General features: G+C 44.5%; 1 protein-coding gene across 2 annotated transcripts in view; it reads right to left on the bottom strand.

Annotated features, from left to right (window-relative positions):
• The window catches only part of GJB3 (gap junction protein beta 3), a 22,864-nt gene extending 17,460 nt beyond the window's left edge, over positions 1-5,404 (bottom strand). For both annotated transcript variants that reach the window (XM_042441279.1, XM_042441278.1), the window contains exon 1: positions 5,261-5,404. The gene's annotated coding sequence lies outside the window, so the exon portion shown is untranslated. The remainder of the gene's footprint in view (positions 1-5,260) is intronic.
• Positions 5,405-7,730: the final 2,326 nt, after the last annotated feature.

Consider the following 7,730-nt stretch of genomic DNA (forward strand, 5'->3'; position numbering starts at 1 on the left):
GCCACCATTGCAACATCTGAGACACAGTGACCCTGATTGGTTGATTAGAGGAAGTACTTCTTCATGCAACACATAATTAAGTTATGGAACAGGTTGCTACAGTTGGTGTTTGTCACCAGGTCTGGTGGCTGAAAAATGATTTGGAAAAATAAAACCTAACAGAGGATGAGTTTGTCTTTGTTAGCGGTGGGAACTAGATAGAGCTTCCATAGGTAGAGGCAGGCAAAGGGAGAGAGAGAGATATATCTCTGAGATGTTGGAGACAAGTAGTGGGAGTCGGTGCTGTGGCCCTCATGTGCTCCTTGAGCATCTGGAAGGCAGCTGGATGAGAAGCAATGGTTGATTTTGAAGTCTACCAAGAATCCCCATAACTATACCTCCAAGAAATAGCACAACCCCACAACTGCAGTCACATGTGTCTATCCAAATCAAGACACCATTTCTATGGAGTTTTCACCTCCATAAGGATCAGGTCTTTTGTAAAATTTTATAGGACGTGATCTATAAAGCCCTGTATGGCTTGGGTCCAAACTATCTGAAAGACTACATCTCCCAATATCAACTTGCTCAGATTTTAAGATCCCTGAGAGATTACTATCTCTCAGTCCTACCACCATTATAGGCATATTGGGTGATGACATGGGAGGCAGTCTTTCCAGTGACTGACCCCAGACCGGGGAATTCCCTGACTAGGTTGGTCTCCTCTCTACGCTCTTTCTTCCAGCCGGCAAAGATATGTTTACGTGTTGTTGTTGTTGTTGTTGTTGTTGTTGTGTGCCTTCAAATCATTTTTGACTTGTGGTGACTCTAAGGTGACCCTATCACAAGGTTTTCTGTGGCTCACCCAAGGTAGCTTTCCATGGCTGAGTCAAAGTCATAGTCAAACACTCAAAGCTACTATAACACACTGGCATACCCAGGCCTACCGTAATCCACCATGTTTCAACTCATTTGAAATGCGTTGCTGGAGGTAAGTTCTGTGGATGCCCTGGACTGCCAAAAGACTAAATAAATGGGTGCTAGAGCAAACCAGGCCTGATCTCTCACTAGAAACCAACATGGCAAAGATGAGGCTATTGTACTGTTGACATGCCATGAGATGACACAACTCATTAGAAAAGATGGTAAAGCTGAAGTAAATAGGAAAAGCACAATCAGTTGATTCAATCATGGAAGCTACATCCCTGAGTTTGCAAAATGTGAGAAGGGTTGTTGATGAACAAGACTCATTGCATAACCATAAGTTGAGCCTCTCTGAATGGCAAACAGCAACAACAATTGAGACTGAAAAACAGACGGAGTATCCTTAAGAGAAACTTGACAGTTGATGCCTAATGCAAAAGGGCCTTGTAGTTGGTTCCCATGTGCATGCTCATACCTTGATGATCACACATCATCATGGGATGAGTTGCATGGGTGAATGGGCTCTCCATAGTGAAAGGCAGAAGTGGTGTCCCTTTGCAAGCCTCCCTCACAGGGGAGGTTACTCATGCATGGGGATGGGAACAAACCCCCATTGGTCGCTGACGCCTTGTAAGTAGGGACTTTCACAATCCCTATGTATCCCCTAAATGAGAGGACAGTGGGGATTGTGAATAGGAAGCAGTCATGGTTCCTTGGTTACACATTCATAACTATCCAACCAAATTCCGACCAATGTTTCTAAGGTCCATATGGCCAGCTTGACCTGTAGGTGTTAGCCAGAACCCAGAAAAGCTTACTTTTTGGACTGTAACTCCAAGAATTTATCAACAAGCATTGGCACTGGGATGGAGGTTCTGGGATTTATAGTGCAAAAAACCAGCTTTCTCTAGCTTTATGTAGAACAAGGTAGGGGAGTGGGATAATGGTCTCTGGCAATCTTGACTACAAGTACAGAATCGTATTTTCAAAGGCTGCTTCATATTAAAAAAAATTGAAGCAACGCTTCAGATGCTTAGGTCTGTGGTTGGGCATATGCTTAGGTCTGTGGTTGGGCATACCCTTTGCAAACAGAAGGTCCCTGGTTAAATTGCTAATGTCTTCAGATAGGGTAGAAGGGGGGGGGGAACCTATTTGAAACTCTGCATAGCAGCTGTCAAACATTGTCAACAATAATGGGATAAATGACAATTTGATTCAACTTTCTAAGTTCTAAACCCGGCCTTGCGGGTAGAAAACTAGCCAAAAATGGATGGAGTGGTCTAGAAACCACCTCCAAATTTTCTATATACAGATATGTTTTTTTAAAAGTGTCTAGCAGGGCGGGGGTATGCATAGTCATCTTCATGCTGTTGGACTTCCACTCCCTTTGTTTTCACTTTTTCGCTGTGCTTCTTTGTGATACTGGGAGTTGCAATCTTACCATCTCTGCGGGGCCACTTTCCCCAAAGTGTAGAGAACTCCAATGAACTATTTGCATGGATAAACCAGCTCTGATAAAGAAGACCTTGTGCTTTCACACCATTCCAAGCTCTTAGGACGGATTCTTCACACCAACTCAAGACATTCTGTTGCTTAAAGAGAAGACCCAGTGGTACCCTCCTTGCTAGGAAGAACGCTTTACGTAAAGTCTTGCATCAGTTAGATGCCAGCTCCTGCCTTCATCTAGCCTTGCCCCTACCCTGCGGTGGCTCCTGAAGCAAGCCGATTCTCCCTGAGGTATGCCAGGGTGTGCCTTCTCTTTTTCTAAATATATATTCAGATATACATCAGGCTTCCTTATCATCTCGTTTTGCTACTCTTTCTTCCTCTCACTGATTCAGCACCCACCACCTGGATAAACAGATGTCTTTCAGAGGTTGAAAAAGCTTCCTTTTGTGGGTTGCAACTCCCATCATCCCAAGGCCATGTCGGCTGGAGACTACTGGTATTTCTAAGCTCTGATGCTTTCCCCTCTATGGCTCCATAAATATCTTTATTTTCTTTGTAGTAGTAAACCACAGGTGGGGAAACGTGTGGCTGTGGGTCACAAGGCACTTTCTGTCACCCCCAAACCTTGCCTAGGACATGCTCAAAATGCCTGTTTGTTGTCATCTGCCTTTAAATATTATAGACAGTATATTAATAGGCCAGTGTGGTGCAGTGGTTAGAGCATTGGACTAGAGACCAGGGTTCAAATCTTCAGTCGGCCATGGAAACCAACCTTGGGCAAGTCACACTCTCTCAGCCTCAGACGAAGGCAAAGGCAAAACCCCTCTGAAAAAATCCTGCCAAGAAAACCCCATGATAGGTTCACCTTAGAGTTGCCAAAAGTCAGAAGTGATTTGAAGGCACACAACAACTATGAGCAGGTACATGCGGATATATATTTTGAGAGAAAATCACGCTTTGGCTGAAGTACTGTGGTTGCTCTTATTATCATGTGCCTTCAAGTCAACTCTAATATGTGACAACCTGATTCTAGGGTTCTCTTGGCACAGACCATTGGAGTCATCTATGGCTGTTTGAGTGCAACATGCCCAGTTCACCCAGTGGGTTTCCAGGGGGTGAGTGGGATTTGAACTAGGAGTCTTTAAGACTCCTAATACAACACTCACACCACTACACCGCACTAGCTCTCTGTTCTCATTCTACCTTGTAGTATTGTTGTGAGGACAATCTCAGGAGGAGGAGAGCCTCGTCCAATGTCTTGAACTCATGGGAGGAAAGGTGAAATACAAATGAGACAAATAATGGCCTCTGAATGCATACTCGTGTTACAGCCTATTCAACAAACCTGTAACGTAGGACAGACACACCTCACTCTTTGTATTTCAGACCACAGCGTTGCCGAATGAGGTTTCTAACAAAGTTATTGGGCCGAGTGGGGATTTGAACCCTGGTCTTCTGGCGTCATAATCCAATACTCCAACCACACCACCCTTGCTCTATAAGATTCCTGGAACACCCCCCCCCCCCCCCCCCCGCGAAGATAAAAAGTCAGCTAAAAATCACCGAAACGCCAGCAAAAGCATTCCAGAAACTTTGACTTGATCTGACTTCCACCCCCCACTCCCCATGAAAGAAAGAAACAGCTGAAAATGGACCGAAAATAAAGCTAAAATAAAACTGTCACTGACTTGCAGACACTGACAGGTAACCCCGAATGGATCAGTACAGCCTACAATGTGAGTAGGGCCCTCTGCCTGCCCAATAAACTTTTCAAATTGTGTAAATGTACAATAAACAGTACTTTTAAGGGAAACTACCAGCTTGTGGTCCGGAGTGGGGCAGAGGAGAGATTAGGGATTGCAAATGAATACGAGGAGGAAAGCATCAAGACCCATTCTCCCTCCCTGACTGCTGCGTTCCAAGCTACCTGGGTGTTTCCCCCTCTGAAAACATAATCCATCACCAGGAAAGCATAGTATCCTCAATCCAGTGTGACGCTTATTCTTTACATGGGGGTAAACTCCCTGAAAAAAGAGAGAGTGACTTTCTAGTTGAACTGACACAACATTGCATTGTTTGCTTTTGTTTCTTAGGTCAGAATGTCTTCCTCTCTCTGTCTCTTAATGGAAGAATTGAACACATGCCTAACCCAAATGTTTAACTTTCACTGGATTGTGTCCAAAGAAAGAACCAGAAGAAGAACCATACCCACCTCCTCCGAGATGCTTTCTTTTCAGCCTGAAACCCTGTCCCCAAAGTCCCCATTCCCATCAGGGTTCGAACGCCAAACCCCAACAAGCCGCGAAGGTGAGTCAAAGCACTTAAAGCAAAATTTCGGAGGTGAAGCCGAGCTTTTCTTTATAACTGACATTAAACATAAACACAGCCACCAACAGTCAACTCGTAAACTTTACCAACCATATGGTTTTGATTTTGTCCCTTGGCAAACTGAGCACACGGTTTCTGCCAGGAGGATCTGAACTGTGCAAAGAAAGAGGACCAGTGAAGAGTCTCTATCGGAGTTGCAAACACTGATTTGGAATGAGATTCACTTCAAAATTATATACGCATTTTGAGTATTGATCAGATTCGATATCCAGAGATCCTGTTTACTGTGTTTTTCCGATGAAAAGAATTCATTCTGCATCGAAAGGTTATTCTTTCTGTCTGTAAAACACAGTCAACGTGATCTATGCTCCGCCTGGCAGCATCGGTCTCAGACTCACCATGATTTGTGGCACAGCACTAATACTCCAAACTTTTGTTTAAAAAGAAAGACAGGTAGCATATTTGCTCTATCCACCTCTCCCCCGAATCCTCCGCAATCCTTCTTCACCAGGGCAAAAGCCAAAAGAAAAGAGGAGGGAAGGATGATAATGAAGTGGAAGAAGTTAAAAGTTCGGCTTACCAAGTTGGGATCTCCTTTGGCCTTGCCTTGCCCTTGCCAGCCTGGCCAAGAGCAAAGCAGCAGTGAAGGCAAGACCACCACCTTAGGGTTTATGCCATGGAACTTTCTCCCTGCCCTGCATAGAGAAGCAGGCAAGGCGCTCGGCTCATGGCACTGTAGTGAGCTGCCTTATTTTTGTGTGACTAATGAGGGTGTGGTTTGAGTCCCAGTGTTGTGCAAGGGGAAAGGAATCCTTTTTGAGTAGTGAAGGCGGGGAGGAAGGGGGTGAAGAGAAGCTTTTGCTCAGCCGGTTTTGCAGCTGATTGGGCTACAAAACTGTGCCTAGGGGGCCAGAGGAGTTTCTGAGCCCACAAAGCCCAGCATAACAACCAAAGCATCTCCCTTTCCAGGATGAGGGATACCCCTCTTTTGGAAGTCAGCACATGCCCAAGTGGCTTCTTTGGGCATGGCACAGTCCTGGTGCCAAGGCTGCTGGTCTTGGGAGATGGCGGTGGAATGCGGGAAGGAACAGATTAGTGTAGCTGGCCTATTTCGTTCCCCCTTATTATTGGCAGCGTGTGTATACGTGGCATTTGGAGAGCGAGCAGAAGCACCTGAGTCTCTGCCCCAAGGAGCATGCATCCTAATTTCAACTATGAAGGAGACAATAAAAAGGAGGAGAGAAAAGAATAGAAGAGGCAAGGATAAGCAGAGATTGATGGGACTGATTCTATGTGGGCAGCGCAAGGCTAAAGAAGCATTTTTGAATCCTTATTTGCTACTTTGGCACTGTAGCTGGTCACTTTGGATTTTTTCCTAATGGGCTGACACAGCTTGCTGCCCTTATAAATTTAAGCTAGTGTAGGGTGGCTGTCTGCTCCCACTTACAATAGAAGCAGTTGAACAAATCACAGAGTTTTTGCCTGTGCTTTGTTTATAGAGATATCCAAATCAGGCAGGACTCAGCGTTCTGGCTTGGTTCTCATTCATCAAGCCAGAGAAAGAATCCATGGTTTGTTTTACATTTGTTTTTCTGGCTTGTGGCAGGGAGAAATAAGCCAGAACATCACTGGGGTGCCATCCTAAACAAGGAATAAGAAGTCTCTTTAGCCACTTCCAGTGCAAGTAGGACCACACTGATCAATAACAGGTTCTGGACAACACTTGGAAGAAATGACTTTTTCATTGTCCCTCAAGGTTACTTTTCCAGCCCCGATTCCCAGAGGAAACTTGGTTTATCATGGCATACAAAGCAGGCTTTAATTTCAGTTGAGATTGTAACTTCAGCTCTATGGAGGTAGACTGTCAACTCCAATGGATTGAACAAGGATGCATCTTGTTCTTTGCCACAATGAGCTTTTTCATTGTTTCTGTTACGGGCCTTAAAGTCATTTCCAAATTATGGAAGCCTTAAGGTGAACCTGTGAGTCGGAATGGCATACTGGGTTTCATGTTAGACAATGATTCCGGAGACCAGGTTTTGATTACCTGTGTAATACTATTAGATTTATGGTTATGTGTCTAAATTGCAAATTAAGACAGGGTCACACTTCATCCATCTTTTGACTTAGTGGTAGTTGGCAACTCCAGCATCAGCGGGACAGAAAATTTCCTCCAAGTTTTAATCAAAGTCTTAAAGGAAATATCCAAGGGGACTGACCCTTATCCCAAAAAGAGGTCCAGCACTTTGGACAGCTACTTCGACATTCATACTAAACCCTGATCAATGTGGATTCACCACCTGACTGACACTGGGGTCAACCAGCTGCCACAGCCTGGGTTTTAACCTTTCCCAAAAGTCAACGGCTGCATCTGCACTGTGGAAATAATCCAAGTTGATGCCACTTTAAATCCCATGGCTCAAGGCTATGGCATTCTGGGAACTGTAGTTTTGTGAGAAGCTTAACCTTCTCTGTCAGAGAGTTCTGTTGCCATGAGAAACTGCACTTCTCACAATTCCATAGCACTGAGCCAGATAACATGTCTAGGAAAAGGAGGACCTATGGTAAACCTAAGAGCCAGTGTGGCGTAATGGTTTGAGAACAGGGTTCAAGTCCCAGCTCGGCCATGAAACCCACGGAGTGACCTTGGGCAAGTCACACACTCTCAGCCTCAGAGGATGGCAATGGCAAATTGAACAAATCTTGCCAAGTAAACCCTATGATGGGTTTTGTTTTAGGATCGTCATAAATCAGAAATGACTCGAAGGCACACAACATCAACAAATGGTAATCCTATTTTACCCCAAAGTTGTTTAGTCTGAATCTTCTTTCTTCTAGGTTGAATCCATTGGATTGGGTGCTACCCAATGGAACAGAACAAAACAAGCTCACTCCTTCCTCATGACAGGGCTTCAAATATCACAAATGAATGATCCATGAATAGATCCATTCTTGAATTAATGCAAGAAATGCTTGAAGTGAATTAAATGGAATTAGAAGATGGCCCTTATTCAGCTGTAATCATAAGCATCTGATCATGTGTAAGCACT

Source organism: Sceloporus undulatus, chromosome 9 (genome assembly GCF_019175285.1).
Source record: "Sceloporus undulatus isolate JIND9_A2432 ecotype Alabama chromosome 9, SceUnd_v1.1, whole genome shotgun sequence".
NCBI classification, from domain to species: domain Eukaryota; kingdom Metazoa; phylum Chordata; class Lepidosauria; order Squamata; family Phrynosomatidae; genus Sceloporus; species Sceloporus undulatus.